Source organism: Thalassophryne amazonica, chromosome 3 (assembly GCF_902500255.1).
Source record: "Thalassophryne amazonica chromosome 3, fThaAma1.1, whole genome shotgun sequence".
NCBI classification, from domain to species: domain Eukaryota; kingdom Metazoa; phylum Chordata; class Actinopteri; order Batrachoidiformes; family Batrachoididae; genus Thalassophryne; species Thalassophryne amazonica.
The window spans coordinates 86338126-86358139 of NC_047105.1; the positions used below are offsets into that span (position 1 = coordinate 86338126).

The window sequence follows — 20014 nt, forward strand, 5'->3', positions numbered from 1 at the left end:
GCGTGCACGAAACTGTTGTCACAGTATCATGCACGCCTCCCGGCAGCAAGTGGAATGTTTTACGGTTCCCCATTTTGTTTTTGGTTTGCGGATTTTCTTCCCATTTCTGCGTCTTTTGTGTTATGTGTGAAGGGGCCCTAATGCAAATTCCTTTTAATGCCACAAAATGTTTTTATGCAAGATTAATGCACACACTTTCTGTGATCCTCGACTCGTGCTGTATTAAAATTATGTTCTTGCACACAACCTGCTTCCTCATCAAAACAAATCTCTCTTCTTTCATCAACTAAACCCCGCTGGCAACATCCCTGTTTCAAGCTCATACAGCTCCTTAAGGCAATTACGAATGACGTTCTGATTGGTGTAATTTACAGTGGTGGGCACAGCTAACCAAAAAGTTAGCTTCGATAACCATTAATCAGATAACTGAAAAGTTATCTTTTACAGTGATAAACCGATAAACTGCTAAAAAAAAAAAATTAGCTTTATTACAGATAACAGATAACCGATAACTATTAGTATTGATTTGGACGCGGCCACATCAGATTACACTGTCGGCTTCTGATAAACCAGTTTCATTTTAAGCGCCGCAGAGGCTGCTGGGTAAATTCAAGGATCACAAACACAAAGAATGCACAAAAAATGAATAAACAAAAATAAAACTCCAAACACTGTTCAAAAGCAGTAAAACACAGTATTAGAAGTCACAGTTTATCTCGGTATTCGCCCTATTGACGTTTCAAATCCCATAAAACTTAAATGAGGTTGCCGCGCTGCGAGATCTCAGTAACATTAAGAACTGCATTGAGACGCTCTGATCACGCTGCACTTTAACCGCTGCACACAGACAACACCATTAACATCGCAACATAAAACAATTTTTATATTGTGCCTAAAACTCTCATGAATATATTCTCTGGTTTTATAGACATTGTTATTGTGTTTGTTTTATGTAAACATGCGAGAATCACAGGCTGTCTCTCTGTTATTTTCAATGGGAGCTGCTGTGAGCTACGCTCGCTTCCTGATTGTGTCGTTCTGGGGGAAAGTGAAGTTTGCTCTTTAACGTCTTAATTGTTGTTCTTTACAACACTGTTTGTCCTCTTTGTTCCAGACTAATATATATAATATGTTTGAAATTCGGTTTGCGTTTATTAAATTCCACGCAGATTAAACGTAGCAGACACGGATTATTTGTTATAATTGTTTTAGCAAGTTTTCAGGGTATCATGCAGCAGTCTCTTATTAACGTGACGAAAAGCATAAAAAAAATTACATTTTTGTTGTATAATATTCATTTACAATTGTCATCATGTGGATTCTCTATGTTGTTTGACTGCAGCAACTCTCTGGTGCGCAAGGGATTATGGGATACGTCAATAGGGCGAATTAGATACACCATCATTTACGAACTAAAAGCTGCTGCTTTTTTCACGTGCTTTCAACCCTGTGGCTTAAACAACTGAAATACATCCATTGATGCATTGACTGGCAGAGTAAAATACACGTAGTAAATATAAATTCTTACCTGTTAGTTTCGGTGGAATTCATCTGAATAAATAATCCACATACGAGGTCTGTCCAAAAAGTATCGTACCTTTTTATTTTTTTCAAAAACTATATGGATTTGAATCACGTGTGATTACATCAGCCAAGCTTGAACCTTCGTGCGCATGTATGAGTTTTTCCACGCCTGTCGGTTGCGTCATTCGCCTGTGGGCAGGCTTTGAGTGAGCACTGGTCCACCCCTCCCGTCAGATTTCTTTTGTCTGAGAACTTGCTGAGAGACTGCCACTTTGCTCCATGAAATTTTTTTTCAGAAACTGTTAGACAGCCAGTTGGAAACCATTCGAAAGATTCAGTTGGATATCGGTGAAGATTCTGTCGGCGTCACATGGATTATGGAGTGTTAAAACCTTTTTAAAGATGGCCCACAGCGGCGGAGGGCATGCGGCGGAGGGTGCGCGGCGCGCCGAGCGGCCATTTGACAGGCTGGATTGACCAGATCATTTCTAAACTGAATGCTGTGTTGATCTGGGACATCATGTGACTACTACAGAAATGGCAACAGAGCTGGACATAGCACTTTTGCGGCACATTCCACTGTTACAGGAGATTTTGTAATGAAAGACGTGCGGAGGATTTCACGTGTCGGCACGAAGCAGCTCAGGACGCGCAGCAAAAAAACACCTCCGTCTTGGAAGTCTCACAGGACATGTTGTGGCATGTCCAGCTGTTACACAATTTCTCAGATACTCACTCAACTGAAAGCCATCGAAAGCCGTCTGAATCTTCTGAATGGTTTCCAACACGGAGGTTTTTTTTTTTTTTTTGCCATTTCTGTGGTAGTCACATGATGTCCCGGATCAACACAGCGTTCAGTTTAGAAATGATCTGGTCGATCCAGCCTGTCGAATGGTCGCTCGGCGCGCCGCGCGCCCTCCTCCGCTGTGGGCCGTCTTTAAAAAGGTTTTAACAGTCCATAATCCGTGTGACGCCGACAGAATCGTCACCGATATCCAACTGAATCTATTGAATGGTTTCCAACTGCCTGTAACAGTTTCTGAAAAAAATTTCATGGAGCAAAGTGGCAGTCTCTCAGCAAGTTCTCAGATAAAAGAAATCCGACAGGAGCGGTGGACCAGTGCTCACTCAAAGCCTGCCCACAGGCGAATGACGCAACCGACAGGCGTGGAAAAACTCACGCATGCGCACCAAGGTTCAAGCTTGACTGATGCAATCACACGTGATTCAAATCCATATAGTTTTTGAAAAAAATAAAAAGGTCCGTTACTTTTTGGACAGACCTCGTAAAGCGTCCTTTTTTAAATCCAAAACAGTTCGAAACGTGAAGAAAAGTCCCTCCCTCTGTACACACAGATGCGCCATGAGAGCTCCTCTCCCCCACCGAGTCTTGGCGATTAAATTACAGCCACAAATAAATAAAATAAAATAATGTTAAAATTAGTTTTATGTGTTTTTGTGTTGAGTGGACAAGTCACTGTAATGTTCCAATTAAACCTGAACTACACTACCCACAATACTCCCTGCGTCGACCGGCCAATTACGTTTTGCCCTTAATGATGACATCATCAGCAAGCGACATGCAGCCAGTCTGCTCAGTGGCTATAAACACACCATAAACCGAATAAAATGTTTGATTTTAGGGTTTACAAACATTTTTGACCATTAAACTTTACCAGCAAAGAAAATGTTATCGGACTGAAAGTTATCGGAACTAAATTTATCGGAAGATAATTGGTCCGATGATGGCTTTAAAACTTATCTGAAAAGCTAATCCGATAGCAAAAACATTAGCTTCGATAATTATCTGCTATCGGATTAGCTGAACTGTGCCCACCTCTGGTAATTTACAATGTACGTTATTGGTGAAAACATACCTATAACTCAGTGACTAAATAATGTAGAACTGCTCTTTATGTTGCACTCAGATTACACGCCGCTGTGTAAATAAAAGTGGTGTTGGACACACCTCAAATGCACATGTGCTATGCGCTTTAGACCATTCACTGTTAATCCTCAAAATAGGGTCCCGTATGACCCCATTAATTCTTCACAAGCATCTGTTGATCTCTTAAGCTTCCAGTGACATGAATGTCACCACCAAGACAGGTATCTCAAGACGTTCAACACATTCATTGCAAACAGACTCTTCTGATGAAATTCAATGAAAGCATTGAGCTTAGTCTTCATCCAGCAAATCCAAAATCGAGACAATCTGACTCCTCACTTATCTCCTCACAATCACTTGTCAGAGTCCCTTTGACTTCTCTGTTGCTTCAGACGAGGTTGTCACAGCAGAACAGAAGTGGATATGCAGGTTGATTTGGCACAAGTTTTATGCTGGATGCCCTTCCTGACACAACTTCACGTTACAAGGAATATGGGCAGGGGTGGCCTTGAACTCTCTGCAAACAAGCACAATTAACCACTTGGCTACCACCCTGGCCCTCCACAGAGATGACATCATCATCTGAACAGTGAACCTTTCCTTGCAGGTGTTATGGGGGAGCTTGGCATCTTTATGAGAGTGCTCTTGGCTTGTGTGTCGTGACAGCTCTCTGCTACACCTCTGCCACATTCATGGGCTTGCATACACATAGCCACATTCTGATCTGCGAGGTCCTCCCATGTAGTTCTGGACTTTCTCAGAATCATCCTTACCCCATGAAGTGAGATCTTGCATGGAATCCCAGACCGAGGGAGATTGACAGTCATCTTGTGATTCTTCCACTTTCTAATAAATAATCATAACAGTTTTTGCCTTCTCACCAAGCTGCTTGCTTATTGTCCTGTAGTCCATCCCAACCTTGTGCAGTTCTACAATTTTGTCCTTGATGTCCTTAGACAGCTCTTTTGTCTTCGCCATGGTGGATAGTTTGGAGTGTGATTGATTGTGTGCGCACTGGTGTCTTTTATACAGGCAACAAGTTCAAACAGGTGCAATTAATACAGGTAAAGAGTGCAGAATAAGAGGGCTTCTTAAAGAAAAATTAACAGGTCTGTGAGAGCCAGAATTCTTGTTGGTTGGTAGGGGATCAAATACTTTTTTATGCAATCAAATGCAAATTAATTATTTAAAAATCATACAATGTGATTTTCTGTATATTTTTTTTTAATTCTGTCTCTCACAGTTGAAGTGTACCTCCGATAAAAATTACAGACCTCTCCGTTCTTTGTAGATGGGAAAACCTGCAAAATTGACAGTGGATCAAATACGTATTTGCCTCACTGTAGAGAACAAAACCATTTTTTGGTACCACACTGCAAAAACTGATATCTAAAAAAGTAAAAAAAGACTTGTTTAAAGAAAATTTGACTTATTTTTTGTCTAAATAGAAAAATAATCTTGTCAAGCATTTTCTACATAAGAAAAAAAATGTCCTATTTTGGGAAAATGTTTGCTAGTTTTGAGAATTCTAACCAAGCAAATTTTTCTTACCCCATTGGCAGATTTTTTTGCTTAATACAAAACAGTTTGGCTAGATTTAGTATTATTTGGCTTATTTTGAGAGTGCATGCTGTAAACATGTTTATTTCTGTTCTGAAGCTGGACATTTTAACATGGACTTGAATGGGAACCTGCTCATTATTGGAGCCAGCCTCAAGTAACCAGTCAAAAAAAAGCAACTTTTTCTTCCTCCAGCTGTGCTCCATCTGAGGCCATCGATGCTTACCACTTGGTACAGACACAGTTATTACAGAAGCCTCGATCTGAGTCTTGATCCAAGACAATCACAAACTCTGATTCCTCACGAAGCTTCTTATTCAGGATGTCCCATTTAAAAAGGATTCATGAAATGTTCAGGAAAGTGAATTGATAAATGTCCACACTAAAATAAAATGGCTTAACTTCCTTTCATGCACCTTTTTTTAAAAGTCTGCAGATGTTGTGCAAGCAGTCCTTTACATGCAAGGCTGTACATAGTTTGTTATAAAAGATAATACTAAGATTGACAAGCCATGAAGTGAAACCACACAGCACCCTCACATTTAGGTTTCTAAAGATACATTCAGTATTCCTCTGGCACATTATATACACAACCAAGCACAACACACATGTTGGGTATTTTCTTACCATAGTCTAATTTAAAACCTTCTCAAAGTGCAACAATTGAGGTGACAATAAATTAGATGAGCAGAGAGAATTTTTAGAACTTGTTTGTATCGCATTGAATAAATGACAGCACACAGTGTATCACCATGAAATCTACTTGACTGAGATCACACCTTTGGCACCCACAATGACTCGTAACCTGCACATGCTGTGAAATGCTCCGTTGTATTAACTGCACATTGAATAAGTTGTCATTGTAATTTATGCACTGAGAAATAGGATTTAAGGGTTTTTTTCTGTTTCTCCATTTTGACAGGACAAAGAAAAAGTTGTTTGAAAGTGATTGTGTGCATCACATTGTGTTTGAGCCTCAGAGTTAGTGTGCATTTGCATGGTGCATTTGCAGTTGTACATTTTAGAAGAAAAAGAACAAGACCACAAGTCTGAAATACAAGTCTGCGGGCCCTGCCTTACACCACCAAAATGCAGTGCACAGTGGAACACATTTGTGTCTGCCTGGTGCATTTTCATGCCCAGTGCACAATTTGTGTTAACAGGAAATTTATTTGGACTCATCTGTGCACTATATATGTTTACTATATGGCTACAACACTACGCGCGCTCTAATTGCCTGATTTCTGGTCTGATATTTTCCCATATCAGACCATTACCATGACAGCTGGTCCTGATCGCATATCACATCACACACAGAGACACACACACACACACACACATATATATATATATATATATATATATATATATATATATATATATATATATATATATATATACACGAGGTATGTCAATAAAGTAATGGTCCTTTTTATTTTTTTCAAAAACTATATGGATTTCATTCATTTGTTTTTACGTCAGACATGCTTGAACCCTCGTGCGCATGCGTGAGTTTTTCCACGCCTGTCGGTGACGTCATTCGCCTGTGAGCACGCCTTGGGAAGGAGTGGTCCCGCCCCCTCGTCGGATTTTCATTGTCTGGAAATGGCGGAATGAAAAGGACTTTTTTTTCCATCAGAAGTTTTTCAGAAGCTGTTAGAGACTGGCACCATTGAAAAATTTATCTGGCTTTCAGTGAAAATTTTACGGGCTTCACAGAGAATAAGGACTGTTACTACAGCTTTAAGATCCCTTTAAGGACGCTCGGCGCGCCGTGCTCCGAGCTGCGACGACGCAGCACAAGCCACTGGACCATTTCTAAACTGGCTCTGTGGATACGAGACCGTCGTGTGCTCTTTCTCTGGTTATCACAAGAGCTGGACATCAGCCATTTTCCGGCAGATTTCACTTTTAACAAGAGATTTTGTCATGGAAAGCCACGCGGAGGCTTTGCGCGTAAAGACCGATTAGCTTTGGAAGTGAGACAAAGGAACACCTCCGTTTCGGCGTGTCAGAGGACAAGTTTGGACATGTCTATCTCAGCTTTCAATGCTTACCAGTCCAGTAAGTATCAGTGAAATTGTGGAGAGCTGGACATGTCCAAACTTGTCCTCTGACACGCCGAAACGGAGGTGTTCCTTTGTCTCGCTTCATCAGCGAATCGGTCGTGACTCGCGAAGCCTCCGCGCGGCTTTCCATGACAAAATCTCTTGTTAAAAGTGAAATCTGCCGGAAAATGGCTGATGTCCAGCTCTTGTGATAACCAGAGAAAGAGCACACGACGGTCTCGTATCCACAGAGCCATCCGTTTAGAAATGGTCCGGTGGCTTGTGCCGCGTCGTCACAGCTCAGAGCGCGGCGCACCGAGCGTCCTTAAAGGGGTCCTTAAAGCTGTAATAACAGACCTTATTCTCTGTGAAGCCCTGTAAAATTTTCACCGAAAGCCAGATACATTTTTCGAACGGTTTCCAGGTGCCAGTCTCTAACAGCTTCTGAAAAAATTCTGATGGAAAAAAAGTCCTTTTCATTCCACCATTTCCAGACAATGAAAATCCGACGAGGGGGCGGGACCACTCCTTCCCAAGGCGTGCTCACAGGCGAATGATGTCACCGACAGGCGTGGAAAAACTCACGCATGCGCACGAGGGTTCAGGCATGTCTGACGTAAAAACATATGAATGAAATCCATATAGTTTTTGAAAAAAATAAAAATGACCGTTACTTTATTGACAGACCTTGTGTGTGTGTGTGTATATATATATATATATATATATATATATATATATATATATATACACACACACACACACACACACACACACATATATATACATACACTACTCTTTACTTTGCACTCAGATTATACGCTATATAAATATTTGATTCAATTTATTCATCTTATATAGAGCCAAATCACAACAGAGTCACCTCAAGGCGCTTCACACAAAACAATTAAAAAAAATAAAATAAAAGTAATTAAAAGATTACTTCACTTGTCACCAATCCTGTTTGTGATAGTCATGGACAGGATATCAAGGCGTAGTCAGGGGGAGGAGGGTTTCCAGTTTGGTGGGCTCAGGGTCTCATCACTGCTTTTTGCAGATGATGTGGTCCTGTTGGCTTCATTGGCCATTGACCTCCAACACTCACTGGATCGGTTCGCAGCCGAGTGTGAAGCGGCTGGGATGAGGATCAGCACCTCTAAATCTGAGGCCATGGGTCTCGGCAGGAAACCAATGGATTGCCTACTCCGGGTAGGGAATATGCTCTTGACCCAAGTGAAGGAGTTCAAGTACCTCAGGGTTTTGTTTACGAATGAGGGGATGATGGAGCGTGAGATTGGCTGGAGAATTGGTGCAGCAGGGGCGGTGTTGTATTCGCTCTACCGTACTGTTGTGACAAAAAGGGAGCTGAGCCAAAAGGCGAAGCTCTCGATCTACTGGTCAATCTTCGTTCCTACTATTACCTGTGGTCATGAGGGTTGGGTCATGACCGAAAGAACTAGCTCGCGGGTACAAGTGGCTTCCTCTGGATGGTGGCTGGTGTCTCCCTTAGAGATAGGGTGAGAAGTTCGGTCATCTGTGGAGAGCTCGGAGTAGAGTCGCTGCGCCTTCATGTTGAAAGGAGCCAGCCGAGGTGGTTCAGGCATCTGGTAAGGATGCCTCCTGGGCACTTCCCTAGGGAGGTGTTCCAGGCATGTCCATCGGGGAGGAGACCCTGGGGGATACCCAGGACTAGGTGGAGAGATTACATCTCCACACTGGTGTCAGGTTTGACCTCGCCTGGACATACAAGAAATGACACTTGAGACAAGAACTCAGACAGAGAGTTGAGATATCTTTAGTGAGCTTTGCAAAGGGGAGACGCAGCAGAGCTTGCTATGTGCAGTTCTCCAACTGTGACATCCTCCGTGAGGCTCTTTTATTGTGTGTAAAAAACAAAGATAAGGGTGGGGGCTACATGAGTCCACAGGGCGTGCGGTTACAACATGTGCTATCAGTCACGTGCAGATATGTATGCAATCAACTGAAACATTCCGATCTTAGGTACAGAGTGAGTGGTTTTGCTGAAGCTTGCTAAATGTCAAACCGCAAAGAGGCTGACCTGGCTCCTGTTTGTACATTTTGTTACTGAGCAGCTGTGCTATCTATCTGGGAATATCTGAGAGAAACAGTTTTAAGATACAAAAGAAACAATATAAAAGAGCAGATGTAATAAAGGATAATAAATGATAACATGTTTGTACAGCATATTAACATAATATCCATTATGCTAGCCATACAAAAGGGAAAACAAGTGTGTCTTATTTCTGGACTTGAAAGTCTCCACAAAATCTGACTGCTTTATTGACGCAGGGAAATCATTCCACAGAACAAGGGTACGAGAAAGGGTAAGAAAAAGCTCTACAACCTGCAGACTTTTAATTCACTCTAGGGACACAAAGTAGTCCTGAATCCTGTGAATGCAAAGCCCAGGCTGATATGTTGGGTTTAACTAGATCAGCTAAATAGGGAGGTGCCAGTCAGTGAACAATTTTATAGGCTAGTAGCAGAACCTTAAAATCTGATCTCACAGAAAAAGGAAGCCAGTGAAGGGATGCCAAAATGGGTGTAATGTGGTCAACATTTTCTGCTTCGTGTCAAAAGTTTGAACCAGCTGGAGACCCCTAATGCTGGACTGCTGGACAAACCAGAAAATAGAACATTGCAATAATCCAATCAAGAACAGACAAATGCATGAATTAGGGTCTCAGCATCAACCATAGACAAGATGGGACGAATCTTCGCTATATTTTGCAGATGGAAGAAAGCAGTCCTCATAATATCTCTAATATGAAGATCAAAGGATAATGTAGGATCAAAAATTACCCCAAGGTTCCTCTTTGTCAGAGTGAGGTATGACACATGAGCCGAGGCTAAGTGCTAGCTGGTTAAATTGATGCCGATGTCTCACTGGACCAAGAATCATCATTACAGTCTTATCAGAGTTTAAAAGTAGGAAGTTACTAGACATCCAGCTTCTCACTGATGCAAGGCAATCTTCTAAGGAATTTATGTGTATGAGATTACCAGCAGTTATTGGCATGTATAACTGACCATCATCAGCATAGCAGTGAAAGGCAATCCCAAAATACTGCGATATGTGTCCAAGAGGTGCTATATAAAGGGAGAAAAGCAGAGGGCCTAAGATGGATCCCTGTGGAACCCCAGATTTAGGTTAGGACCCAAAGGTAGAGGTATTGACATGAATATGAAAATATGAAAGTGGTGTTGGACATACACCATAAGCACTTGCCATATGCACTTTAGACCATTCAGTATAGATCACTAAGATAGGGCTCCTCATGACTCCATTTAGTCTTCACACACATGACATGAAGGTTACACCAACACAAGTAGGTATCTGAACAAACTGGACACATTTACTGCAAATAGACACACCTGATGAAAGTCGGTGAAAGCATTGATCTTAGTTTTGATCCAGCAAAATCTTCAGACTCCCAGACATTCTGGCTCCTCACTGAGCTTATCAGTGATTCACCAGAGATCATGTAGTAAGTCCTTTGGCTTCACTCTGCGTCACCACAGCAGATTCGTGCTGGATCTGCATGTTGATTTGGCACATTTTATGCTGGATGCCCTTCCTGAAGCAACTCTACATTACTTGGAGACTGGGCAGGGGTGACCTTGAACATGGAACCCTTTGCACTAGAAATACAACCTTATGTCTTACTAATTTCAGCAAGATAATGCCAAGCCACATTCTGCACGTGTTACAACAGCGTGACTTCATAGTAAAAGAGTGCAGGTACTAGACTGGCCTGCCTGCAGTCCAGACTTGTCGCCCATTGAAAATGTGTGACGCATTATGAAGCGCAAAATATGACAACGGAGACCCAGACTGTTGAACAACTGAAGTCGTACATCAAGCAAGAATGGGAAAGAATTCCACCTACAAAGCTTCAACAATTAGTGTCCTCAGTTCCCAAACGCTTATTGAGTGTTGTTAGAAGGAAAGGTGATGTAACACAGTGGTAAACATACCACTGTCCCAGCTTTTTTGAAACGTGTTGCAGGCATCCATTTCAAAATGAGCAAATATTTACACAAAACAATAAAGTTTATCAGTTTGAACGATTAATATCTTGTCTTTGTGGTGTATTTTATTGAATATAGGTTGAAAAGGATTGTATTCTGTTATTATTTACATGTCACACAACGTCCCAACTTTATTGGAATTGGGTTTGTAAGCAACTGCTTGGCCACCACCGTGCATGACAGTGCTAACGCCACTAACATACAAAATGAAAGAACATGAAAATTTCACTTGATGAAAACACTGAATAAAGAATGAAGAAAGTCATTATTCTAAGAACATGAGCAAACTGGTATCCATCACAGCACAGAGACAGACACATAGACACACAGCCAGCAGGAGTCGCCGTGGCAACTATACAGTCCCACTTTGCAGCAGTCCATATATGGCACATATGACATCTCCCGTTTTTTTTAATTAAATTTTATTTCCTCTTCTTTCTTTCAAAATCCTGCAACAAACAAACCACACATCGTCAACTCATTCACTGTTCTCTCTTTTTTATTTTTAATCTGTGTTTGGCAGCGTTCTTCGTACACCCTCAGATTCAACCTGTTCACAGGATTGCTCAGTTGATCACAACTAGTGATCAATTGTCCAGCCGGTGACACGGTGTCTGTAGAAATGGCAGGATCAGGCTGTGGCACAGCAGCCTCAGGTTGTGGTTCTTGTGGAGCTGAAGGTGAAGTATCTCCAGCTGATGCAGGGACATGCTGCAGGTGACAAAGGTTTTGTCTCAGAGTCACCCCCTGGTGTGTCTCGATGACGGAAGTTCTTGGAGTAGAACTGTCACCAGCAACAACAGCGGGTGTTTCCCAAGTGCTCTGATGATCCAGCTTGGTGTGGATAGCATCACCTGGTTTCAGTAACGGCAGGGGTTTTGCACCATGCCACAGGTTGAAGTCGAAAGCTTGTTTCTGTTTCTCCTTGGCATCTTTATTCCTGATGGCTTGAAGATCTGGCCATCGGGGTCAGAGATTAGTCTCAAGCATGGCAAGTGTCGTTTTAATCTTTCTCCCCATGAGCATTTCAGACAGACTAAAACCTGTAGTTGCATGTCTTTTCCAGGGCCTATCTGGTAAAGGGCTCCAGATGAGGGGCTCCTCACACTGTGTGTGTCTCATCTCACAGTAGGTCTGACAGAACTCAACTTTCAGTTTAATTTCAGACGAGATGCCGGCCATGACATGGATGCATTAGCCTGAACAGACCTTGATGTCCATCATATATTCCATCTAATATGTCAGCTCTTAAAGTGGATGGGATAAGCATGCAACAGCCTCTCATGACAATCCCGTTGCACTCTGACAGTTCACATGTAATAGGGTAATATTCGCTGATGGCAGTAGGGACATTTCCTCAATATTCTGGCCATCCAAACTCAATGTAATGCAGTATCATCTGGAGATTACTATCAGCTGCTGTGGCCTCCAGCTTCTGTGGTGTAGCTGGCATGCTGCTGATAATGGCTGCAATGTAATGCAGCCATTATCAGAGGTGAGTGACACTCTTCTGAAAGACTGCCACTCACCTCTGTTGCGCTCTGTATTGGGCTGCGTGAGAGAGTGTCACCTAGAGTGAGGGTCTTGCCTGGTGCATATTCAGCAGTGGGCTTGAATCTCATAAGTCTCATCAAAAGTCTATGACAATATATAGGAACATTATCCACATCCTTTTTATTCATCAGCAACACTAAAGGCTTGTGATCAGTGACCAGTTTAAACTTTTCAAGGCCAATAAGGTACTTTTCAAACCTCTCACATGCCTTGATGCTTGCCAGAGATTCCTTCTCAATCTGCGCATATCTGGTTTCAGTGTCAGACAGTCGAAGTGAAACGTATGCGACTGGGTTCCAGTCTCCATCGCGTTGCTGCAGTAGCACGCCTCCGATGTTGTAGCAGCTGGTGTTTGCTGAGACAACTGTAGGTCGGTTCACATCATAGAACTTCAGTAGTAGAGACAGACACAGGATTTCTTTGATATGCTGAAATGCCTCCTGTTGTGGGTGGTTCCATGTCCATGAGTTCTTGAATCTCAATAGTTCTTACAATGGGTGTGTGTGTCACTGTTGACAGATGAGGGATAGATTTTCTCAAAATGTGGCTGTCTTGACAGCTTTTACTTTGTCACGGTCATGCTTTACTCCTGACTTATGAATCACCTGGCCAAGGAAGTGAACCTGGTTCTTTGGAGGGGGAGGTGATGGTCTAGTGGTTAAGCATTGGGCTTGAGACCAGAAGATCCTCGGTTCAAATCCCAGCCTGACTGGAAAATCACTAAAGGCCCTTGGCCTAGGTCCTTAATCCCCTAGTTGCTCCTGGTGTGTAGTGGGCTCCTTGTATGGCAGCACCCTGACATCTGGGTGAATGTGAGGCATTACTGTAAAGTGCTTTGAGCGTCTAATGCAGATGGAAAAGCGCTATATAAATGCAGTCCATTTACCATTTCTGTCTGAACACACACTTGTCTCTGTTTAAATTTAAACCAGTGGTCTAGATTGTCTCCTGGACTTTGCTTAGGTGCTGGTCATGCTGTTCTGCAGTGCTCCCGTACACAACTACAGTGAGGCAAATAAGTATTTGATCCACTGTTGATTTTGCAAGCTGTCCCACCTACAATGAATGGAGAGGTCTGTAATTTTTATCGTAGGTACACTTCAACTGTGAGAGACAAAATCTAAAACTAAAAAAAAAATTCAGAAAATCACATTGTATGATTTTTAAATAATTAATTTGTATTTTATTACATGAAATAAATGTTTGATACAATCAAAAAACAGACCTTAATATTTGGTACAGAAACCTTTGTTTGCAATTGCAGAGGTCAGATGTTTCCCGTTGTTCTTGCAGCAGGGACTTTGTTCCACTGCTCCATACAGATCTTCTCCAGATCTTTCAGGTTTCGTGTTTCAGTCAGAATTCTTGCTGGTTGGTAGGTGATCAAATACTTATTTGATCACTTATTATGTTATGATAAATTTAAGTTCATTGATTATCTTCAAATGTTTGTGCTTTGCTTGTTCTGCTCATTTTGCTTTTGTTGTAAGGAGTCAAATTTACTGAGGTAAAAGGGGTCGGTGTATATAAGCTTTTGCTTCTACCTACACGTTTCAGTTACTTAGGTTAACTGAGAAATCAGATCTGTTTTGTTTTATTTTGTATTGAAATGTTTTTATCTTTTTTCTTTGTACCGAAATAAACTTATTCATTCATTCATTCATTCTTATTTCATGCAATAAAAATGCAAATTAATTATTTAAAAATTCATACGTGATTTTCTGATTTTTATATATATATATATATATATATATATATATATATTAAATGATATTGTCAATGTTTCCAAAATATTAAAATTAGTATTATTTGCAGATGACACAAGCATTTTTTGTTCAGGGGGGAATTTGCAGGAGTTACTGAGGAGGATCAGTATAGAAATGGGAAAATTGAAAATATGGTTTGACAGAAACAAATTATCATTAAACTTAAGTAAAACAAAATACATGTTATTTGGCTATTGTAATACAGACATACAGGTTCAGTTACAAGTCGAGGGGGTAGATATTGAAAGGGTACATGAAAATAAGTTTCTGGGGGTGATAATAGATGATAAGATAAACTGGAAGACTCATATAAAACATATACAAAGTAAACTGTCAAGAAGCATTTCAGTTCTAAACAAAGCGAAACATATTCTGGACCACAACTCACACCACATTCTTTACTGCTCACTGGTTTTACCATATTTACAGTACTGTGCAGAGGTATGGGGTAATACTTATAAAGGTACAACACAATCACTATCAGTAATGCAGAAAAGAGCTATAAGAATTATTCATAATACTGGCTATAGAGATCATACAAATCCACTATTTTTACAATCCAAATTCTTAAAATTCACAGACTTGGTTCATTTTCAAACAGTACAAATTGTGTATAAAGCAATAAACAATTTACTTCCAGCAAATATTAAAAATATGTTTTTTAACAGATCAGGGGATTACAGTCTGAGGGGGAAATTTAATTTAAAGCATCAGTGGGCACAAACAACATTAAAAGGTTTCTGTATTTCTGTCTGTGGGGTGAGGATGTGGAACAGATTGGGAGTGGGGCTCAAGCAAGGTCCAAGCATGAACCAGTTCAAACAGCGGTACAAAAATATGTTTTTTTCTGGGTATAGGGAGGAGGAAGGGTAATGAGGGTTAGGGTGTTTTTGTTTTTTGCTTCGGCTTGTAAATATATAGTATTTTGTATGTAAGTAGGTATTTGTAGGTGTATATTTATGTTTGTGTATATATGTGTGTATATATGTATATGTGTATATATGTGTATGTATATGTCTATGTATGTTGATGTGTGTATGTATATATATATATATATATATATATATATTGATATCGGTTTAGGTGTGTAGGAATCTATGTGTATATGTGGCAAAGGGTATTACTGGTTGTGGGGAAGAAGGGGTAGGGATAAATAAGCTGATGCTTCACCCTACCCCTTTTCGGACATGTTGGATACACAGTAGGAACTTTTTTGTTGTTGTCTTTACTGATCTATCTTGTAATTGTTGTTGTATCAAATGTTCGAAGCAGTTGGAAGGACACACCTGTCTGGGCACTGACCACTGGGTAAGACCATCAGCCTATCACAGAGCTACAAACAGACAAACACATTCACACACTCACCTCTGGTCAGTTTAAAGTCTTTGGAAATGGGAGGAAACCATAGCACTTGGAGTGAACTCATGCAAACACAGAGAGAACATGCAAATTCTACACAGAACAGACTAGGTGTGACCAAGGGCGTAGGTTTGGTCTCAGCTTTGGTAGGGACAATACCACCCCCCTGCTCACCACCACCACCCCCTAACGCACTCATACCATTAGACGCACAAGTACAGCATAATACATAACATATGACGACATAATGCTGAATAATTTAACACTTTATTTACATTATTAAGTGTGTAGGCAGACAAAGAAATAGCTTAAATAACAAACCCAAAATCACGAATCTATTCTATATGCCTACACCTGAGAGAACAAGACAACAAAAAAAATACTTGTGGAGCTAACAAAAAAAAAAAAGTTTTTGCAACCAAGATGTATAATCTATTCTCTTCATCAATAATGCAGTTGTAGGTATCTGGCAACCTAATTTGCCAACAAAAAAAAGGGCTTTACAATGATATATATGGTGTATTACGGTAAACGTAAGCCTGTGATGTCATAACGCAGAGGAAAAACACGGAAGTTTCACACGAGTGCGCCGCTGATTCTCATTACCGTAAGTTCTCATGTAAGCCCTCACGCTGAAAACTTTCAACACTGACAGCAAGCCAAGAACCCGTGCTTTCCAACAGTGTGCTATATGTTGCATATATTACGGTAAAGTGCGTTCGGTGACTTTTGAAACGAGGGAAAAGCATGAAAAAGAGCGCAAAAGTGACAGAAAAGTACAGACAGCAAACATAAATGTAGTAATTTTTGAGGAAAAGGCAGGGTGTTAGTGTCATTTGTGAAGGTGTGCGTGCGTGTTTGTGTGGGTGTGCAGTTTATTTTAAGTGTGGCGCACAGCATTGTTCGCAACCCCTCCCCCCCGCCCTTCTTGTTTTTCTGCACCGGAGCAGTGTTGCCTGATATGAAATATGAAACTATCGTACCAAAACCTCAAAATTATCGTATTTTGGGAGAAATTATCGTACACAAACAAAACGCATACAACGTAGCTATTTTAGCGTTTTTTTTTTAATTTACAAAGAATTTTATGTCACATTTTTAAACAGTAATTATAGTAATGGGGAAACTATGGCACAAAAAGAACGCAAATGCACAAGCAAATGCACTACCAGACTAGAAAGATTTTTTTTTTCTGTGAAGGGACACAAACGTGTTAATTACCAGACTAGAAAGAGTCGAATTCAACCTCGAGGTCGCTGTCGTCATCCGATGCCATGGCCACTTGTGCAGATTTTGTTGAACACAGAAAAAAATGTTGACACCTCCATAAGGAACTTTAACTTTTTTTTATTCTTCTTGTATATCTCTTTGCTCTTGTGTTTTGTTCGTTTGTTATTGCATTTGTTGAAATAAAGTTTCGAATCTGGGGAATTTTCCTGTCACGGCAGAGATTGGATGGGAACTCATTACTTTGGATGGAGAGGGGGCGGGCTTTCAAATGACTGTCCCGGTCGCCCAAAGCCAGCATTTGATGCCGCCTGAGTGCAACACCTGCAAAATGATTCTTGGGTGTCAGAGAGAGATGCGTGTTTGGGCAACCAACTGAAATTATCGTACATATTGGATTTTTTCCTATTATTGATCGTACATTTATTGATCGTACATTTATTGATCGTACATCGTACAGAGGGCAAAACTATCGTACAAATACGATAATTATCGTACATCTGGCAACACTGCACCGGAGCCACCCATCCTCTGCGCTCCGGGACCTCCCACTTTACAAATGAAGCACTGCCTGCCACGAGATGCGCTTTGTTTACGTCCATGTGAGAAGAACGTGAGCTAATGAAATTGCAACATGGGTAACCCTGTTATTCTGGCACGTCAAAAACACAAAACGTGACGACTAAAATTATAGTATCGAGTTCGCAAAAAAATAGTGAATGATTTTGTTATATAAAAGAAATTCTAAATATTGGTAGGGACTATTTTGCCATCCCAAAATATTGGTTGTGACTTGTCCCTATGGTCCATATGCAAACCTACGCCCCTGGGTGTGACACAATCCCGCAAACATCTTGCTGTGAGACAGCAAAATGCTAACAACTAAGACACTGTGCTGCCCATCTAAAAATATAAAATGTGTTTTTAGTACTTCTTCACATTTTGAGTGAATGTACACCTTTATTCATCTGGATGAACTATTTTGGTGTTAGAATATGCCCTGAAGTGCAGCAGTGCCATGCTGGGGGCTGCCTGGTACATTCCAAAAGAGCATACTTGTACAATAAAATCACTCACCAGTGCCAGGTGGATGTCTCGTGTCTTCAGAAAATCCATATTGTTTGAATAACGTCTTTCAGTAATGAAAACTGGACATCTGTGTCACAAAAATATCCATGATTGCATCATTACAAAAAAAAAAGAATAATTATTAATTAATTAATTGTTAAGCCAATCCTGAAAAAAGAAACCCTGCATGTGTGTCTTTTCATGAAAATTTTCTGTCTGTTTGACAAATTCAAAATTAAATGTTTTCAGGTTTATGATAATGTTCTTTTAGATTTTATGAACATTTGCTGGTGTGTTTCAGTGAGAACCCTCCATTAACAGACACACAGACCATGTGATCCTCTCTGGCATCTAGAGATTTCCAAACACAGGCTAAGATGTTATTCTCCTTGTGCAAGCACGTACAGAAGTTGGTGAATGGTTTAAATTTTGGGACACATCATCAGTAGTGCTCCTCCAGCTCATAGGGTGTTTCGGTCTTTCACACTATACACCCTCACTGGAGGCGGCCAGCTACAGGGTGATCAGACCTGAGCTTGAGTCCCATGCCCAATTGATCACGAGTCACCTTGGTGTTAAAAAGTGAATATCTCTTGGGACCATGCAAGGCAGGGGGCTACTTGGGGGCCCATCTGGGGTCATCCTTCTTAATCCCGAGCCACTGGCTGCTCCTCTCCGCTGCCTCTGATATGGTCTTAATGGCTGCACGTTGGCTCTTGCCTCTGACTCCCAGGTCTCTCAGCAGCTTGGTGGTAGATGACGCCTTGAATCCTCTGCAACCCACCTCCCCTGGTCGGACTTGAGTATTCCAGCCGTGATGTCATGCCTCTGCAGCTAACTCAGCATACCGCAGATGTTTTCGCTCATATGGCTCGTCCACTGCCTCCTCCCATGGTACGGTGAGCTCGTTGATATACACCTTCTTCAGAGATGGAGACCAGAGCACCAGGTCAGGTCTTAGGGTGGTGGTGGCGATCTCTGGAGGAAATACAAGCTGCTGGCCAATACCCACCAGCAGTTTCCAGTCACGTGCCACATACAGCTGGCCTCTCTCCACTGGTGCAGAGGTATTACTGGCTGCCTTGGCCCCTTCACCAACAAAAGCAGTTGCCCATGGGGGGATGGACACTGGCGGTGGCAAAGAGTTGATGGTAGCCCGCTTTCCCTCCAGAATGGCCGCAACGCTCTTTAGGACTTGGTTGTGGCACCAAGTGTACTGCCCTTGGGTAAGACTGGTCTTGCACCCTACAAGTATGTGGCACAGGGAGGCTGGCTTGGAGCAGAGGGAACATGCAGGATCCTTACCAAACCACTGGTGGAGACTGGTTGGAGCTGGCAGGACATCGTATGTAGCTCTAATGGCGAAGCTCAAACTTCGCGCTTCCATGGCCCACACTTCTCTCCAGCTCAACCTCCTCTTTTCCACACTGTCCCACCTTGTCCACTGACCCTGTTTGCTAAGGAAAACTGCTTTAGCCCATCTTGCAGCTTCTTCCTAGAGTTGGGTGTGAGGAAAACATTGTCTTGAGGGAAAATGGAAACTACAGCTGAGAGTTTCAGGAAGTGGTCAAACAAAGTCTTTGTGGCATTCTGTTGCTGATTTATTAACAGAAATATGACAAATAGTTGATTGGACATGTTGGCACATCTGTGTAGCCGAGAGAGTTAAGACCATGCTGAGCAAGATGGCCTACTACATCTTGAGCATTTTATTCTTTTTGGCTCAGTCATCAGCCATCTTGTATTTACCTTTCTGATCTACTATTCTTTTTATTACCTGAGGCCATTGGGTATTGCGAAGGCTTTTCGTCCGTCTGTCCGTCTGTCAGTGCTCAGCATAAATTCAGTCCTATTACTGCCAGACTCTTGAAATTTACAGGGAACATTCTTGGAACACAGACCATTCTGTACATGTTTTTCATCTGTTATGTAAAGCAAGCTAGAAATAAACACTTCTAAAACAGAAAACG

At 41.4% G+C, this 20014-nt stretch overlaps 1 long non-coding RNA gene across 1 annotated transcript; it reads right to left on the reverse strand.

Annotated features, from left to right (window-relative positions):
- Positions 1–4302: 4302 nt before the first annotated feature.
- On the reverse strand, positions 4303–14282 carry LOC117507964. The gene is made up of 3 exons (XR_004559911.1): positions 14028–14282; positions 8119–8121; positions 4303–4313 (listed from the first exon to the last, which is right to left on the reverse strand). It is a non-coding gene; the product is annotated as an uncharacterized LOC117507964 (long non-coding RNA).
- Between the last annotated feature and the right edge of the window lie 5732 nt (positions 14283–20014).